Raw genomic sequence first — 19,171 nt, 5'->3', positions numbered from 1 at the left:
ATTCCTAGGACATGGGTGGATGGCAGTGCCCACCCATGAGACAGGGAACATAGCTTTCGCATCACCTGTAGATTTGCAGGGCTTGTGTGACAACTGGGGGGAAATGCCCATAGGCCTCAGCCTGTAGGGGCTCTGGGGCCCAGCTGAGATGGCTTAGGTAGACTTGGTGATGGAACAAACCATCAGCATACTAGGGGATACAGATGAAGAGAAGTCAGATAGGTAAGAGCTCTGGGAAGCTCTGGTCACCGAAGGATCATGTGTAGAATGAGAAGAGCACAGGGCAAAGATTGGAAACTAGAGATGGGTGTTGGGAGTGAGACTATTTAGACAGGGATCAAAGAGAAAGTACCAACAGAGACCTAGTCTGAGAGAGAGGAGGAGAGCCAAGAGAGGCTGCTGTCACAGAAACTGAGAAAGGAGAGCGTTCTGAAGAATGGAATGTTGACTGCCCAAGGCAGCATTGGGTACTTTAATTTGGCAACATGGAGCTCTTTGGAAAAGTTAGCAAGGGAATGTTCCATAGATGGGGACACTTAGGAGGATCCAGAGGTGACCAAATAAGGGTGTTACTGGAGTATACACTATCAAGAAGCTTGACTAGAACCCAGACACGGGTATGAGATGCAGAGGCTGTGTGCTTTCAGTGTATAGTATGTCCCCCATAACGAGAGAGGACACCACAGGTTGTAGGCACCAGAAATCTCTAAGGATCCTGAGGATGTTGAATAGGTGACAGAGTGTTGGAGAGTTCGCGTGAACCTCAGAGTAGATGCTTTAAGGTGAGGAGGTAGGAGCAGGGGTTTCAAGCAGCACTAGGTCTGCAGGAAGACCCCATCCTCACTCCTACCCCATTCTTACCTCTGTGACGCACTGAGCTATGGGTGGGGAGATTCAACATCTTCCAAGTACAAAGCCTCAATAGGTGGTGAGAGGGAGAGCAAGACTGAGTTAGGCTGTGTGCTTTCAGGGTATGGGATGTCCCCCAGAAAATGGAAGGATTGGGATGTTTGGGCCAAGGTAGCGTAAGAGGGATGGTGAGTTATACTGAGATGAGGGCAGGGGATGCTAGGACATGGGTTTGGGGTGATGGCAGGAGCTGGAGACATGGGCATTTGAATGGCCCAGAGATTCACACAAAATGTCTTCTGCAAAGACATTTCTTGTTTCAGGAACACAGAGGAACAGGAAGCTATGAGAACATAAAAGGAGTTTACCTTCTCTGTGTCCTGGACTTGGATGGACTTAAAGCATTTGTAAATCTAAGCCCTGGTGATGAGATTGACCTTGATCACTCCTATCTGGTGGTGATGAGGCTGTGCTCTGGGGTCCCTCAGATGAGGAACAGAGGGCCGGGCCATGGAGCAGTAGAAAAGAACTCCCCTGTGATTCTGGCCCCTGCAGAGGTGGGGTATCCATCTAGCTTTCAGATGACAGCAAAGGGGATGCAGCGCCAAGGTCCATGCGGGTTGTTGGAAGTGGAAGAGAGTCACAGATCTCAGGCCACCGTGAGATAACTGGGGGCATGTGCTCCCTGGTGAAGGAGCAGGGCCCAATCCACTGAGATTTCTGCCATTGCTACCTGGCCACAGTCAGGCACTATAAGAACTCAAGGTCTTTGTGGGGGAATCCTGTCCGTCTAAAACTCCTTAACCCCTGTTTGGGGGGTAAGGTAGAGAAGGACCAGATTTGAGACAGCAAAAGATGACAAAAGCAGATGAGGAGAGGCCATGACCATGAAAATGGAAGAACGAGGACTTTCCCACTAGTTGACTGCGTTAGGTCACCAGGTTGAAACCCAAGATTACTGTGGCTTCTCTGGGACTAGACCCGGCTGTCCCCTTGAGAGACTCTACAGCCTCAGCACACTTTTTCTCCTTAAGATGAAGGGGGTAGAAGGTATGATTTTCTGAGGTGCAGGAACCAAATGGGGCAATGGGATGAAAGGTCTTCTAAGTCACGGAGCCCCATGTACAGTGAGCCTGTCACCCCTGACCCCGTTTCTCACATGTAATTGTTGGGTCTGCAGTATTCAATGGGCTCTCCTCTGTGGCAAACACACTGAAGGGGCCAGGGGCACCCGAGGTGCCCAGAAGTGGACACCTGAGACCTGCCCATCACCAGGAGGGTTTGATTGCTGCTCTCCCTGGACAAAAGGCAGTGCCCCTGCTCAGGGCCCAGTTGTGTAGGAGACGAGAGCAGAGTCCTCCTTGAGGAGGAGGTTCCCTGAGGACACAGCAGGCTGAGCAAGAGATCTTGGGACATACTCTGGGTCTGTCAGCAACTACTGCGATTCTCACCCCAGCCTCTCAGCTCTAGGGAGGACTCTGGCACGATTTACCTTCTAAAGAAATAAGAAGGAAAACACCGTCTTCTCCTCATAAAAATACTGACTTTCTGCACCTTCCCGCAGGCTTCCTTTCCTGGGCCTGGAAACCTTTTCCTGAAGCCCAGCTCCAGAACTCAGGCCTTGGAGTGAAGGCCCCTGTCGTTTAACGGACAGGAGCCTGGCATGGCCTGTGGAGGGAAGGACGGCCTTGCTGAGACCCTGCTCGCCTCAGTGACAACCCTCATCAGCTCCTCCACTCGGTGAGTCTGGCTGGGCCTCTCCTCTTGCTGTGATGTTTTAGGGGTCTGTTGATGGCATTCTAGATAAACGTTGTCCTGGGTTAAAGGCAGGAGGACGCAAGGACCCCAAGGTCCCCTCTCACAGGGACAGATTGGAGGTGGGCACAGGAGGAGCATGTGGGGACCGTGTGCTGACATCCCAGATTCACGGGTGCCCCTCAGATGCTGGGGCCCTTTGGTTTGTTTATTCTGCCCCACTGTGCTGATCTTCATCAGCAGGGCCCGCCCTCTGAGTCAGAATAGGGGGAGCAAATGAGCCTTGAGTTTCCTTCTAATAGGTAAGTGAGGTGAGATGCAAGCATGTGAATGGTCCATGTGTACACGTGCTCAGTGAGGTTCAGTGAAAATGCTCGCTCTCAGATTTCTACTCCACATTCCCAATTTTTTGCAAGGGTTGGGGAAGGGGCACGTGTGGCTTGTGAGTCTGTACCTTGGTGCAAGAAGGGGAGCTAGGAGACACACCATATGTGTCACTGTGCCCTAGGCCGTCTATGGAAAGGATACCTCTTTTTATTTTTTTTTAGTTTATATTTGTTGTTTTTCTTTACAAATGATTCCAATTATGTTGTGTTTTTTAAAATATGTTTTTATTGATTTCTGAGAGAGGAATGGAGAAGGAGAGAGATAGAAACATCAGTGATGAGAGTCATCTATCGTCTGCCTCCTACACGCCTCCTTTGGAGATCTAGCCTGTAACCCGGGCTTGTCCCCAGCCTGGGAATGGAACCGTGACCTCCAGGTTCATGGGTCTACGCTCAACCACAGAGTTGAACCAGCCGGGCAAGAGACCTTTTTTAAAATTTATTTTTCCATTACAGTTTACATTCAGTATTATTTTGTATTGGTTTCAGGTGTACAGCATAGTGGTTAGACAATCATGTGCTTTACAAAGTGATGCCCCCATATTTCCAGTACACTCCTGGCACCATACATACATATTACAATATTATTGACTATATTCCCTATGCTGTACTTTACATCCCCATGACTATTTTGTAAGTATCAATCTGTACTTCTCAATCCCTTTACTTTTTTACCCAGTCCCCCACCCCTTCTCCTCTGGCAACTGTCAGTCTGTTCTCTGTATCTATGAGTCTGTTTCTGTTTTGCTTTTTAATTTCTGTTCTTTAGATTTCACATATAAGTGAAATCAAGTGATATTTCTCTTTCCCTTTCTGACTTATTTCACTTAGCATAACACCCTCTAGGTCCATCCATGCTGTTGCAAATGGTAAGAATTCATTCTTGTTTATGCCCGAGTAATATTCCGTTGTATACATGTACCACCGCTTGTTTACACACTCGTCTATTAATGGGCACGTGGGCTGCTTCCATATCGAGGCTACTGTAAATGAGGCTGCAATGAACAGGGGTGCATATATTCTTTTGAATCAGTGTTTTGGGTAACTTCAGATATATACACAGAAATGGCAATGCTGGGTCATAAAGCAGTTCCATTTTTAATTTTTTGAGCAACCTCTATTCTGTTTTAAATAGTGAGTGCAGCAGTCTGCGTTCCCAGCAGCAGTGCCCGAGGGTTCCCTTTTCTGTTCATTCTCACCAACACGTGTTGTAAATTTATTGATGAAGCCATTCTGCCAGGTGATCTCTCATTGTGGTTATAGTTTGCATCTCGGATGATTAGCGACGTTGAGCATTTTCTCATATGTCTCTTGGCCATCTGTATGTCCTCTTTGGAGAAGTGTCTATTCTGGTCTACTGCCCATTTTTTAATGGGTTTGTTTGAGGGGTTTTTGGTGTTGAGTTGTATGAGGTCTTTGTAAATTTTGGATATTGACCCTTTATCAGATGTATTATTGGCAAATATCTTCATCCATTCAGTAGGTTGCCTTTCCGTTTTGTTGATGGTTTCCTTTGCTGTGAAAAACCTTTTAGTTTGTTGAAAGTCCCATGTGTTTATTTTTTGTTTGTTTCTCTTGCCCGAAGAGATATATCAGAAAAAATATTCCTAAGAGTAATGTCAGGGATTTTATTGCCCTTTTCCTTCTAGGAGTTCTATGATTTCAAGTCCTACATGGAAGTTTTTATCCATTTTGAGTTTAATGTTGTATGTGATGTAAGAAGGTGGTCTACTTTCATTGTTTTGCATGTATCTGTCCCATTTCCCCAACACCATTCCTTGAATAAACTGTCCTTACCTCATTGCATGTTCTAGCCCTCTTTGTCAATTATTAGTTGAACATATAGGTGTGTGTTTATTTCTGGGCTCTCTCTTCTCTTCCATTGATCTATGTCAATTTTTATGCCAGTACCATGCTGTGTTTTTTGTTTGTTGTTTGTTTTTAATCCTCACCCGAAGATATTTTTTCCATTGCTTTTTCACAGAGAGTGGAAAGGGGAGAGAGAGAGGGAGAGAGAGAAACATCGATGTAAGAGAGACACATCGATTGGTTGCCTCCCGCACATGCCCCGACAGGGCCAAGTCTGCAACGGAGGTTCATGCCCTTGGCTGGAATCGAACCTGGGACCCATTAGTCTGTCAGCCGACACCGTAACCACTGAACCAAACTAGCTAGGGCCAGTACCATGCTGTTTTGATTACTATGGCCTTGTAGTATTGTTTATATCAGGTAGCATGATTCCTCCAAATTTGTTCTTCGTTCTCAAAATTGCTGTCTGTCTTCGGGATCTCTTGTTGTTCCATATAAATTTTTTTATTCTTGTTCTGTGAAATATGCCATTTGTATTTTGATTGGAATTGGTTGAATCTATAAACTGCTTCAAATATTGTGAGTATTTTAATGATGTTAATGCTTTTTATCCATGAGCATAGTGTTTGTAAGCTTCTGTTAATTTGTATCTTCTTCAATTTCTTTCTTCAGTGTGTTTTAATTTTCTGAATACAGGTCTTTTACCTCCTTGGATAAATTTGTTCTTCAGGGTGTGTGTGTGTGTGTGTGTGTGTGTGTTATGTAATTGTAGAGGGGCTTACTTCTTTAGTTTCCCTTTCTGATAGTTCGTTATTGGTGTACAAACATGCAACTGGTATTTGAATATTTATTCTGTATCCTGCTACCTTCCTGAATTCATGTATCAGTTGTAGTAGTTTTTTTGGTGTAATCTTTAGGGTTCTCTGTGTACACTGTCATGTCGTCTGCAAATAATGACAGAAGGAGATAACTCTTGTCTCTTAGTTCCAGCTGGTGAACTTCACCCATGTGTGTGACTAGTGAAACTTGCATTTCTGATTCTCACCTCTTGGTCAGGCCTGGTCCTCCCTGGCTGACTCACTCTCAGCTCACTCTGCCGACCACTAGGAACCTGTGTGTCATCCTCCAAACCACGCCTGGGCAGGAGTTTCCACTTCACAGTCTCAGCTGCAGGGTAATTTGCCCCTTAACTGCTTGGGCTTCCCTCATGAACCCCTGCCATTGGTCACCCACTTTCTACAGCCCCTTTTAAGGAGAACAGTCCCCTGGGTCTCATCTACAGCACAGCAGGTAGCAAAATCAGCTAGAGAAAGCTATATTCCTTAACTCCCGCCATCCCTCGGCCCAGAGAGACTGCTGGGTCATTGTGCAGTGTCCTCCTCTGTGTCTCAGTATAAATGGGGTGAAACCCTCATTTACTTGGAGCTTCTCTTCACTTATTGTCTCACCTCCCTTGTCTGAGCTGTCTTACCTCCCCATGCCTGTACTTCTGTGGGCCTTACTCCTGTAACTGGAACTGACACTCTTTTCTGTGGCTTGTCTTTCATGATGACCGAAGACTTCCCATGCCCTATCCAGGTCAGTGGGGTATACTGTGCAATGTCTACCTTGTCAAGAGCAATATGAGCATAGTTGGCACATAACCTCTCGCCTAAAAATATTAAATACAATAGAGTGGTAAAGAATGGAATGGTCAAATGTGACCAACTGATTGGTTGCCTAAGATGAGCACAGAAAACTCATGTGGGATCAGAAAATATGGATATTAATGGTGGCCTTTGAATAGACCAGTTTTAGCAGAGTGATGGGCCAAAAGCCTCACTGAAGGACACTGAGGAGCAAAATGGGTCAGGAGAAGTCGAAGCAGTTTCCCTTGGAAAATCATTTGCCAGTAGCTGCAGAATGACATGTAGGAAGGAGGTTGGGTTTCCCCCATTAGTTGTGGGGTGGTCCAATGTACAAAGAGCAGGCATGGGATCCTGAGCACAGGTGGGGATGGCTGCAGTCAGGAGCAGGTATGCTCGGGCAGCAGAGAAAGTCACAGCAAAAACAGGTCCATTGGGTTTGGGAATCACTGAGAAGACCTGCCTCATTGCTTCTGTGTTTTGCATGAAATATTAGGGGCCATGACTGCAATAGAGTAGGGTTGCTACCGACTAAGATAGTGGTGTAGGTAGGATGGGAGAGAAAGGGAGAAACAATGATCTCCTGGTTATGGATTTAAGATAATTCAGTCAGGTTATAATTTTTCTCATGGGTGCTCTGGTGCTCGGGTACAAGTAAGGCTGTGTCCCTTATTGGGGCACAACAGGAGAGTAGGAAGGGTGGAGAAAGGAACAAGAGAGGTGTGTTAAAGGAGAATTTGTAGCCCTGGGTAGGTTGGGTGAGAAGAGGCCTGGTGGAAGGTGTGGAAGTCTGTGGGGTCTAACCTGAAAGCATGAGACAGGTTGAAGGCTGTGTAAACAAAAGCATTATTAGAAGGAGGGAGGGAGCTAGATATCCAAGGGACTGTGTTGAAGTGATAACGGAGGGGAATGCTAGAAAAGGACATCATGGAGGAGCACAGAGTTTCCTGATACCCAGGGCATGGCCTTGGGCAGGGGATGCTCTGCTGCGGAGAACACTCCTGAATGCAGAGAGGCCCGGAGTTGTCTGTGTTAGGTTCCTGGGCCCTGAGGCTCCAGGAGGGTCCTGAGGAGTGAGGGCTGAGAGGACCGTGAGTGTCAGGAGATCAGTGTGTTCACAAGCTGGGGACAGGCAGGAGGATTACGACAGGGGATTGGTACATGTTCTACTGGTGGGTCAGGAAAGCTACCAGGGTCATCCTGCAGCAGGACCTGGAAAACACCAGGGCAATCCTCAGCTGGCAGTTTGCAACAGGACCCAGACTAAACCTCCAGCACACTCTGCTCACTGAGCTCCAGCGCGCATGCTCAGAACCCACCAATCAGAGCACAGAACGGCCCCTCCAGCGTCCTTCCAGTGCACCTGGGCCTCCTGGTCCGTTTCTTTGGTTCTGAGGGGGGGGCGGGAATGAAGAAGCAACTTCCCCTCGGCAGGTGCCTGAGTCCCGTTCTCCGTAATCTCCCCCTCCCCCTTCTCCCCTAGCCCTCCCCTCCCCCTCCCCCTCCTCCCCTCCTCTTCCTCCTCTCCCCCTCCTCCCCCCTCCCCCTTCTCCTCACCTCCCCCTCCTCCCCCCTCCCATTCTCCTAACCTCCCCCTCCCCTCCTCCTCCTCCTCCTCCTCCTCCATCTCCTCCTCCTCCTCGCCTGGTCACCCGGCTCCACTGGCAACTCGCTGGAAAAGAAGGATTGGGGCCCTCACTGGAGACATCGGTTTCTCCGGCCTGCAGATACCCGCGGAGGGCAGTGTAGGTACCAGCCTTCCCCTTCCCCGCCTTTCCTGCCTCAAAAAACACTGGAGCACAGAAAAAGAAAAAAGTTTCCACAGTCATTTCCACAGCAGAGGTTACAGCCTTTCTGCCCGTGAGCAGCCCAGGTAGTTCTTGTGACCCAGTTGCTCCTTCAGTGACTTTAGAGGACACTTTCCTGCTGTGGATAAAAACACTGCTTTCCAAATGGACGATTGTTCTAAATTGCTCCCTAGGTTACTGAGTAACTTATATTTATGCCAGTCTGAAGGCAATATTCATTGGCTTTCCCCAACTTTCTTCCTGGAGGTCTCCTGCAGGGCTTTAGGCCAGGGCTCCAGAGAACTCCCTCCCAGTTCCAGCTCTGCCAGCCTTCCCGTTTTTGCTCTCTGAGTCTCTGCTTTCTGGGCCTGCTGTTTCCTCAGTTCTAAGACTCAAGCTAAGCTGTTGGTTGAACAGAGGGCACATCTAGGGAAGGGTGTGGTGAGAGCCCCTGCTGCCAGTACAGAAACTCTCTTTTTTCTGGTATGTATTGGAATTCTTTCTTTCCAGGAAACGTTTATTTTACTTTGACAAAGAGTATGATATCCCCTGGACTACACGGTCTCTGAGATTTCCTCTGTGCTCAGTCCCGCAGACGTGACAGGGAACATGGAGAGGAATGAAATTATAAACATGAATAGACCGGGCCGCCCACAGGAGTACCAGGCACTAAAATAAGCTCTAAGCCTAGGTCCCCAAGGCTCTCAAGTTACTCTTCCTGCCCTAGTGGTAATGAAAACATTATCTGGAGGCCAAACTTCCATCTTTTTCAAAGCTAAAGTATTTTGGCTCCCTTATTCAGAACACTGGGCTGTAGCCTGGCTGGGGTAGATAAGTGATGGACTGCAGCACCACTAAAAACAAAAAAAACTCCAGAGAAATTTCAGTCCTTTTTTTTTTTCTTTCTTTCTTTCTTTTTAGCTTCTTGAGTTTACTACGAAATATATTTTTCAAAAAGCAAGTCATTTTTCTTATATGTGTTAACTGATGGCATGTGTGGTTGTGTTATTTTGGCACAGACGCCCTTTGTAATCTAAGGATTGTAGGGAAATTCTTTACCCACCCTACCCCCCGGCAAAATTGTGATTACACGATTCTGCTCTTTGGTTAAAAAAAAACAAAAAACTTGTGGCTCAGATTTCCTGAATATATCCTGTGTGTCACACACTCCACTGAGTCCTTTGTACGTACTGTGGTGCCATTCATGACAGAAACCTTACCTGGCAGGTTAGTATGATTATGCCCGTTTAATAGATGAGAAAGAAAATTGCTACTTAGAGACATAGCTGCTCATGGGGTCTGCATAACATGAACCCTATTATGACTGAGGGGAGAGGTTTCCCTGGAATCTCATTATCAGGAACACTGGTGCTTGCCTTGACATGTTTGTATCCACCCAGTAGTGACTGCAGTTCATGCAAGTGATCCTGTAGAGCTGTTTGCTTTGGATGCTAGAAAAGTAGTATGAAATTAGTGGTAGAACTTGCAGAGAAAAAAATCTAGTAAAAGGGGTTCAAATAGATGTTAACGGCTTCATTCAGCTCATGTTGGTCAACTTAACACCAGGTAACTCTGACCTGATGCCAAATGCAGGTTGTACAGGGAAAGGGGAACAGGGCCATGTATAGCAAAAGGGGGTGAGAGGTCCACGTACAGGCAGAGTTGAAGACAGGTCCATGACTGTGCTCTTCCTCCGGTTCCCATTTCTTGTAACTTTGACCAATGTGTCACTGGAATGTCTGGGAATTGATTCAACTAGTTCATGCCTCTTGGGTCCTTGGTGCAGTCCCATAGGAGCTGCCATAGGAGTTCTTTGAGAGATGTTTTTGTAGGCCTTGTTGTTTTTCACATTTTCAGGGTTATAGGAAGTAACAAAAAAGGTACAGCAGGGAAGAGAAGTAAATACAATTTTAAGGAGAAAAGGCTTGAAGCAAGGAAGAATGGGGGCTGTTGTAAGGATTTTCAGTGTGTCTCCTGAGACAAGATGAACTCCCTTAGAAGATCACCTTCTGGCCAAGATGAAGTCCTTTCATTCTCACCTGATTCTTTTCAGAGGGTAGCCCAGGGATGTACAGGGTTCAGGAATGGAGTCAAGAAGGCCTGTGTATTGAGTTGGAGGAGCTGTCTGTTCTTAGGTCTTCTGTCTTTGTCCCTAGCTTGGTTGAGCTGTTTGAACAGGTCCCTGCTGCAGGGCTTGATTAGATGTGCTTGGGTGCCGCAGGTAAGGGGTATTCCTATGGGAATGAAGAGAAAGAAGGCAAATTAGACATGGACTTAGTGAATTAATTTTACTTATATATTAAAATTAATTAAATCTCCTTATATGAATTCTCATCAATTATTATACATAAAGAGGATTTAAAATAAACACATAGGGCCTGGCCGGGCGTGGCTCAGCGGTTGAGCGTCAACCTGGGATCCAGGCGATCGGGGTTCGATTCCCGGTCAGGGCACATGCCCAGGTGGTGGGCTCAATCAATGACTCATCATTGGTGTTTCTGTCTCTCTCTCTCCCTCTCCTTTCCTTTCTCTGAAATCAATAAAGATATATTTTTAAAAAATAAATAAATAAAATAAAATAAACACATAGGTATCAAGTATATTAAATATATGAAAGGATATTGAATGTCACAAATATTAAAAAATTATTTCAAAATAATGCAACATACATTTCATATCTATACTTTGCAAATTGTCAAATTTAATTCTCAGAACTCACAGGATACAACAATGCAGGCCCTGGCTTATGTTCCTGGGTAAAGGAATGTGGCAAATTGTAGGATTCTGTGCAAGTCCAATTGTCCTAAATGTGGGCATAGATTTATTCAAAAAGTTTGTCATACAATATTTTCTATATTTCAAAAACCATGTACGAGTAGTGAAATATACATTTGGGGCAATATAGGTAAAGTTGAATTTCAAGAAAACATATGAGTAACCTAATGTCAACCATAAAAACTTCACGATTCACTATTGGATACAGAACTATCCCAAGGATGTAAAACTGAAGGTGATATGCAAAGCATGTTGAAAGTGATTGAGACATGGGTGATTACCCTTCTTTTCACTTGTTTCTTCTCTAACTTCCCAAATAACTACAATCCAAAGAATATCATTTATAGCTTGAGGAAAAATAGTGACAAATCTCAGTGGGTTTTGTATATACCCTGGCCCAGTGGACAGGAGCAAAGAAGCAATTGGCCTTCACCATTGAGACTATAAAGTAAGAATGCTAGAGGACAGACAAAAGAAGTGGGTTTCTTATTTTGAAAATGCAATATTAAGCAAAAACAAAGCAAAAAATGTAACTCCTGTCCTTAGAAAGGTTACAGTACTCTATTTCCCTTTGAGATAAGAGTCACACATTATTTCTGATGTCTATCTCAGTTATCAAACATAGCATTTTCACTCTTTGACTACATAGACTAATAAGAAGAGAAATGAATAAAAATTATTCAAGTCCTTTCCAGTGATTTTGAGGACAGCTAACTCATGCGAAAAACCTGAGTTTAATAAAAGATGTGAAGTCACAATGCAATAGGCATCTCATTCTGTGTGCAATGCACCTGTATGGATGGAAAGACCTGTAAAGAAATTTATCACAAACTATTAATTTTGTGGGTGATAAAACTGTGGTTTAGATTACTTTATTATACGTTACCAGTCCTCCAAATATTCTACATTGCGGTTTGACCTACTGGGGTAACTGAAAAATACACCACTGAAAAAAGCCAATGGGAAAACATTCAGGGAATCAGAAATACATGATGCTGAGGAACTAAGACTCCAAGTTTTCAGTAGGGACCTTGAAGAATGGAGCAATTTGGCCCGTTCTGGAGCTGGTCGCTGCCAAGCTGACACAGTTAACCAATTCTCCCAGAAAGTAGTCCAGGTGGTTTTTTTCAAACGCAAAAGGAGGGGGGAGAAGATTTCATGGCTCCACACTGCCACCTACTGACCAGAGAAACTCAGCCATAATTCTTGGAGGAAAATTCCTTTTTTAAGCTTGATTTAAAAAAAAAAAAAAAAAAGACAGACAATTTCTCATGACACCATACCTGATGATAGTGATGGTCAGAAAAAGTAGGGATGAGCCCAAGGGACCATTGCAAAACAACACCAGCACCGCCATCTTCCTTAGTCCCCACCTTGGAACCATAGCAACATTAGCAGATTTCCCAGGTCACAGAACCCACCAGAGGACACAGAGCTGCATTGCCATTGAAGAGTTCAAGGCCTACACTTTCACAAAAAGTGAGGACAGTGCCAGTAGCCCAGTCCACCTAAAATAGAAGTTTCCTCTGACACCCTGTTGCAGTCAGCTAATGGACAAGGCCTGTGCCTCAACTGCCCAATCAGCCCCATGTATGGTGCTCTACCAGTTCTCTGGTCACCCTTCACCTACCACAGCCTGTGAACGCCCTGACCCCATGGCACAATCACCTACCTCTTCTCAGCCCTCATTCTTGGGAAACCTCCTGGTATTATCAGACCAAAATCCTGACTAGGTCAGCCCTGGAGACTCTGGCCTCAGGATTGCTCTCCTCCTGATCACCTGAGTATCAACCTGTACAGGGTGATACTTTGAACCAAAGGAAACCCCATGCCTTTCCATGATGTCCGTGTCTAGCATTCCTGTGTGTCAACACCATGCAAGGCTCAACCAGCTCCTTCTTTCTAATATCTCTGCTTTAAAAACTTTTAGCCTTTTCAGGGGCTCCATTGTGGACTCCACAGCCTTCCTCACCTTCCACCAGGCCTCTCCTTAACCCAGCTTTCCCTGACCTATAAGCTCCCAAGTTTATATAGCTCTCTTGCTCCTTTGTCTCCTGCCCATACTCTCCTACTGTGCCCGAGTAAGGGATACAACCCTGCCTGTATGAGCACCTGATCACTGGTGACCAAAATTTGTAACCTTACTGAATTGTGTTTAATTCATGACCAGGAGAACATTGCCTTTCACTGTCACCCTCATCCAACCTACATTACTACTTCACCCTCTAGCGACCCTCTTCCATTCTGATGGAGAAGACAGGAGCAATGGGGGTGACTTCTCAGAGCTTCCCAGACACACTGGACCTGTTCTGCACCCACATTCTCTGCTGCTCCTGGGCTTACCTGCTCCTGACTGCAGCCAGCCCTCCCGTGTGCTCAGGATCCCATGTCTTCCACCTGCTCAGGGGCTTCACTCCTGCACTTAGCATCACTCCTCTCCCCTGAACCTGAGGAGGAATGGAGAGGTAGCAGAAAGGGATATCTACTGCAGTCTACACTTCCTAAAAGCTTGGCTTCCAAGGAATCAAGACATGGGTATTAGAAGCAGAGGGCTGTTTGCTTTTCACTATGTTATTTACTGTCCCCAAAACAAGACAGAACACGCCAAGATGCAGGAAGCAGACATCCCTTAGGATCCTGAGGATGTGGAATACATGACGTTGGAGAGTTGACATGAACCTCAAAGGAGATGCTTTAAAGTGGGAACAGATGAGTAGCGGTTTCAAGCATAATTGGGTCTGCAAGAAGACCCCATTCTCACTCCTGCCCGTTTCTTGGTCCTGATCCAAGACAAAACCTCCAATAGTTCTGGCAGGGAAACCGGCAGGGAACTCACAGGACTCCTCTGCACATGCACAGACCACACCAATCGGAATGCAGCACAGGCTTCTGTTAGCAGCTTTCCTAGTTGCCTGGCTTGAACTGCAGGCCCTGTGCCTGTCCTTCAGGGGCTAGAATAGGAAACTGGCCTCGCTGGGTCATTTTCCTCTGTATCTTTTCCATTTACTGATACTCCTCATCATCCAACTTCATTTCAGCACCCAAGGCGTCTCTAACCTGGTGCTAAATGTCAGCACAGAAAAAGGACTTTTTGTACAGTTTGTGGCTTTCTGTTTCTCTAGACTGCAGAGGGCCATGGTGCACCATGTACATGCCAGGTCCCCTCTTCCCCGCCCTTCCCGCTACAAAAAACGGGGTGACCATTCTTTGCTCTAATTGCCAGATACTTTCGGAGCCTCCGCAGCCATTTTGTCTAAATTGCTCCTTCAGTGGGTTCAGCAATGAAAACTTGTACTCTATACACTAAAACACTTTGACTTTCAAATCTCCTTTTCTTATCAGCTGCTGCCTAGGTTGCTTAACAACATTTATTTCTGCTTCTCTGAAGGGGATTGTCATTGGCTTTCCCCAAGTCATTTTGAGTTTTCTGGGCCTTTATGAGTATATACTTCAGTTACGGCAGTTGCTCAAAGCTCACTGTAGAAAACTTGGGGGACAGATAAAATATAATAAAGTAATTCAAACCACAGTCCCATCACCCAGCATTGACCATGAAGAATACTCTGTCCTCAATTTCTTAGAGATTTTCCATCAAACACAAGGTGCATTTTAAATACATTACGGTTCATGTTTCGTCAGGACTTCAAGCTCCTATTTTGAAACTCATTTATACATTTTGGAAAGTCATTTTGATATTTTTAGTTTCTGACTGAAAAATAATGAGGACATATTGCAAAGTGTCGAGAGTTTCTGTAAATCTTAACTTGAAGCTACAAGGACCTATGATCCAGAGGCGGCAGCACAGCCCCTGTGGGAGAGCAGGGGCTGCAGTGCATGTCTGCTGCCCCTTCCCTCAGCACCCGCAGGAGTGCCTAGCATTTGGGGATGCTCAGTAAATATTGGGAAATGTTTTCAAATGTTACTTTTCTGGCCATTTTTCCATATATATATCCCATCTTTTCCTTGTCCTAGATTATAATATACAAACACTTTTCTACATACGTTTTTTATTTTAAATTTGTCCCTTTGCACGTCAGCATTTTTCTATGTCCTTAGCATTTCCCAAAATCACATTTTCTGATCTAAGCTAGGTAAACTCATGAGACACATGCTGGTGGTCCATTCGAGTGTCAGACACCTGAAAAAATGGGGACTCTCCACCAAAAGCCCATCTCCACATGGCCACCATATCTCACTGTAGGCAGAGGATTTTACAAGGAGGGACAGGGAAAGCAGAGCAAAGAATTCAAGGGGAGGGGATTGAAAAGTTCTCTTCCTGGAGGCCAGTCCATCCCCATAAGGATGTTGAAACAGGTCAAGTGATGGTCTGGTGAGTGTCACCCTGGTCTTCATCCTGGATCTATGGCTGAAGGTCACCAAACCTCCGAGAACTGGGATGACTGAAGGTCAGAGTCTGTATCTCCTGAATGTAGTTCCTAGGATTCTTGTACAAACAGGCTGTTTATCTACAAGCTACATTTACAGGGAGAATGTCAAAACGATGGTGGGGTGGGTTACAATTTCCTACAGCTACATTCCCAAGTGACAGCAATCAGAAGAATTTCCTTTACACCCTGAGGGGTAAATAATGGAGTGACTAAATCACAGATCTTCTCAGTGGGTTTTGTAAACTCCGAGCCCCACTGGACAGCATCAAGGGAGCAGTTGGCCCTCCCCATGGGGCCAAGTCAGGTTGCTGGAAGACTCACAAAACAAGTAGATTTCATACAGGTCTTCTGTGCCAAACTCAAGTGACCTTTGGTGTGGAAATGGTAGAACAATTCTGGTAAGTGGGAGTTACCGCTGTAATGGAAGCCCTGCCATCATCTGTTTCTTTGAGGTAAAATCATCTCTTGGCTGCCCCGCCCCAACCCCTCCAATGCTTGGCCCCTGCCATCTGTTCTGAAGAATTTTGCTCCCACAGCTGGCACCTCGGCCTTTATGTGTGGAGTTTAAAGTAATGTTCATGCCTGGGCGACCTACTGAATCCGAATCCGTGCAGTAGGACATTTTTGGTAAGAGAAAGCTCAAGCCGCAAATGAGCCAGATTATAGAAGAGGGTCTACGTGTGCTAACACCGCTAGTCCATAAGCACAGAAAAAAATGTGCCTTAGGGCCTGGGAAAGCACGTGTTGGCGACTGTGATTTTCATTTGTTTTGGGTGTTTGAGGCCCTTTAGTGGGGAGTTTTGTCAGGGGAATGGAGTCAGAAAGAACAGGGATGAAGATGACACGAGAGGTAGATGAGCAAGGGCCTTGCCAGCTTTGGGCCACAAAGTGAAACCGGGAAGGAAAAGAGGTCGCTCTAGATGTGACTGCATATACTTTGCATTTTCTGGGAGGATATCTCAGAGGAAGGGATCAATGTGCTTTCCTCATGTATATCTCCTTCACTGAATGTCCCTCCAAGGCACTCGTGAGTTCTCCACCACAAAGCAGACATGGGTGATTGAACAGATAATGTTGTAAGTAAATTTAAAGAGTGCCTTTTACCACACTCGGTCTCATGGCAGGGAATTGTGTACAGACTACACACATTACAGGGAATACTGGAGACAGCAGCCCCGGCGAGAACATGAGCTCTGCAAGGGCCCAGCTACGAGCTGCTGGGTGCTTTCTGCTGGCCTCCACCCCGTGAAGCAGATGCTGTTACCGCCCTGCTTTTACACCTGTGGAAACTGAGGCACCCAGGAGGAGTCGCTTGTCCAGGGTCTCAGGGCTCCTTACAGAGGGCCCCAAAGTTCAGTCAGACACTGCCGATTGCACACTGCTTTGCAGGATGCTTTCCTACCCCCAACACAAGTATGAAATAAAAGACTCTTGGGAAGAGGGTCAAAGAGCCAGCCAACTTTTCAAAGCGCGTCAGAACATACTTATTGCTCACCACAAAGCGCTAAATGGAAAAGGGGGAGAAGCCAGGTGGGAAGTCATTCATACAGTGTGATCCCAGGATTATTAAACAATAAGTATCTCCAAAGAGAAGAACCTGAAAGAAATCAGATGCTTGCTCAACTATTTAAAATATATATACTGAGAACACACTGCTACACACAGTTTTCCCCTCAGTGTTATTGAGAAATAATTGACACACACCACTGTGTGACTGTCAGGCGTGGAGCGTGATGGTTTGATTTTCATATACTGTGAAATGATTACCACGGTAGGTTCAGCGAACACCTATCTTCTCATGCAGATACAATAGAAAGAAGTAAATATGGACAAAGAGAAAACAATTTCCTCCTTGTGATGAGAGCTCCTAGGCCTGACTCCCTCAACCCCTTCCCCTGGCATCCTACAGCAGTGTTAGCTAGTCGTCCTGTCGCAGTTACATCCCTCGTCCTTATTTAGCTTATACTTGAAGCTTCTGCCTTTGCATCACCTTCCTCCAATTTCCCTTCAGCCCACCCTCTGCCCCTGGCAACCACAAGTCTCATCTCTTTTCCTTGGACTTTTCTTTTTTTAAAGATTCCACATGTAAGTGAATCATACAGGATTAATATTTCTCTGACATTTCACTTAGTATAATGCCTTCATGGTCCACCCATGTACTTGCAAATGGTAGGATTTCTTCTTTTTAATGGCTGAATAATATGCCAGTGTCTCTGTGTATTGAGATATATATATATATTTGTATGTATGTATGTTACAACTTCTTGTCCACTCATCCATCAGTGGACACTTAGGCTGCTTGCTTACCTTTGCTATTGTAAAAAATTCTGCTGTCAATATGAGGGTACAGATATCTTTTCAAGCTTGTTTTCTTTTTGTTTGTTTGTTTTCGGGATGTATTCCCAGAAACAGAATTGCTGGGTTATATGATACTTCTATTTTTAGTTTTTTTGAGGATCCTACATACTGTTTTCCAGTGTCTGTACCAATTTACATTCCCACCAACACTCAACAAGGGTTATCATTTCTGCACATCCATGCTAGCATTTTTTATTTCTTATAAAAAATTAACATAGTTGATATGCTATATTATATCAGTTTCAGGTGTCCAACATAGTTATTTGATATTTGTATACCTTACGAAGTAATTACCACAAAAAAATCTAGGACTGATGTTTACTGGACTTATCTTCTTGTCTTTTTTATGGTGTCCATATTAACAGGCATAAAGTTACAATTCATAGTGGTTTTGATTTCCATTTCCCAAATGGCTAGTGATCTTGAGCATCTTTTCGTGTACCTGTTGGACTGTCCTATAACTCTTTAGAGAAATGTCTATTCAGGACCTTACCGATTTTTCAGTTGGGTTACTTGGATTTTTCCTGTTACTCGTATGCGCTCTTTTATACTTTGCATATTAACCCCTTGTCACAGATATGCTTTGCAAATACTCTTTTACCATTCCTTAAGTGGTCTTTTCACCTGGTTCATGATTTCTTTTCCAGTGGGCACTCTTTTCTTGACATCTTGAAAATACAATGGTGAGCAAAAACAGCAAAAAATATAGCCTCTTTCTTTGGGAAGATTACAGGTCAGGGATTATTTCTGATTTCTGTGTCAGCCTTTAAATATAATTTTTCACTCTTTTAGACTACGTGAACTTTTAGGAAGAGAATGAATACAAACATGCTCAAGTCTTTTCAAATGATTTTTATAAAAGGTAACTAATGTGAAAAATCTGTTTCATAAATTCTGGGGAAGTGACAATATCATATGAATATCATTGTGTTTACAAAGCACTTTAAGGTATGAAAAATCTCGAAGAAAATTCATCACTAAATATTAATGCTCAGCGGTGGGCGATGGGACTGTGATTATTATATTTAATCAGTCCTGCAAATTTTCTACAGTGAGTTTTGAGTGACAAACTTATCTGAAGAACATTGATGCAGGGTAAAAATAACTTGGGGAAAACCCATAAAGCCCATAGAGAAGGAGAAATACGAAAAGTGGAACCAAGGCTCCACCTTTTCTTTGGAGATACCACCTAAAGGAGAAATGTGATCTCTAGATCTTTCAGGCCAACTTAATCACAGAAACAACCTGCCCTTTTTTGGAACAAAAACAACCCAAAAAAAACATATTTTTTGTAAGAGGAAAAGGCGGGGGAGAAGTGAGCAAGAGACTTGCAAGATGCAACACTGCCACCTACTAACCACAGAATCTTTGAACGCCACCAATCACACAAAACTGTGACTTTCTCCTGCAGACCCTGGGGATCCTTGGTTGAACCCGAG

The 19,171-nt window shown here is 44.8% G+C and overlaps 1 protein-coding gene across 1 annotated transcript in view; it reads left to right on the top strand.

Moving 5' to 3' along the window:
- Positions 1–19,171, top strand: part of LOC148090566 (protein FAM156A/FAM156B-like) — a 58,364-nt gene that overhangs the window by 17,706 nt on the left and 21,487 nt on the right. Inside the window, 1 exon segment of the mRNA XM_087813387.1 lies at positions 2,414–2,589. The gene's annotated coding sequence lies outside the window, so the exon portion shown is untranslated.

Source organism: Miniopterus natalensis, chromosome X, assembly GCF_054644295.1.
Source record: "Miniopterus natalensis isolate mMinNat1 chromosome X, mMinNat1.hap1, whole genome shotgun sequence".
NCBI lineage: Eukaryota > Metazoa > Chordata > Mammalia > Chiroptera > Miniopteridae > Miniopterus > Miniopterus natalensis.
The sequence above is the reverse complement of the archived record's forward strand: the minus strand, read 5'-3'. Positions and strand labels throughout refer to the sequence as shown.